Raw genomic sequence first — 474 nt, 5'->3', positions numbered from 1 at the left:
CGCCGGGCCCGCGCCCCCCCCCCCCCCCGGGCTGTGTGTGTGTGTGTGTGTGTGTGTGTGTCCCCCTCAGGTGCTGTCTCCGTAGGCCTCGCTCTCCCCCTCGCCACCCCACCAGCCTCACCTCCTCAAGACGTTGTTTCCCTCCTCGGGCCTTGTCTCCCCACCGCCTCCACCCCACCAAGGTCTGCTAAAACATGGACGGTCCTTGCTCTGTCCCCGCAGCCCCCCTCCACCCCCGCCCCCTCTCAGGTCACCCTCCTTTGCCCTTGTCCCCAGCAAGTGGGGCCGTGGGCGTGGCTGTCCACAGCACTCCCCGTGTTCCCTGTTGTCCCGGCCACCCTCGTGCCCCCATCCCACCTCTTAGAATCACAGAATCATAGAATCATTAAGGTTGGAAGAGACCTCCAAGATCATCAAGTCCAACCATCAACCCAACACCCCCATGCCCACTAAACCATGTCCCTCAGCACCTCA

This window comes from Pygoscelis adeliae, unplaced genomic scaffold, assembly GCF_000699105.1.
Source record: "Pygoscelis adeliae isolate BGI_AS28 unplaced genomic scaffold, ASM69910v1 Scaffold455, whole genome shotgun sequence".
NCBI classification, from domain to species: domain Eukaryota; kingdom Metazoa; phylum Chordata; class Aves; order Sphenisciformes; family Spheniscidae; genus Pygoscelis; species Pygoscelis adeliae.
Note: the sequence above shows the minus strand (reverse complement) of the source record.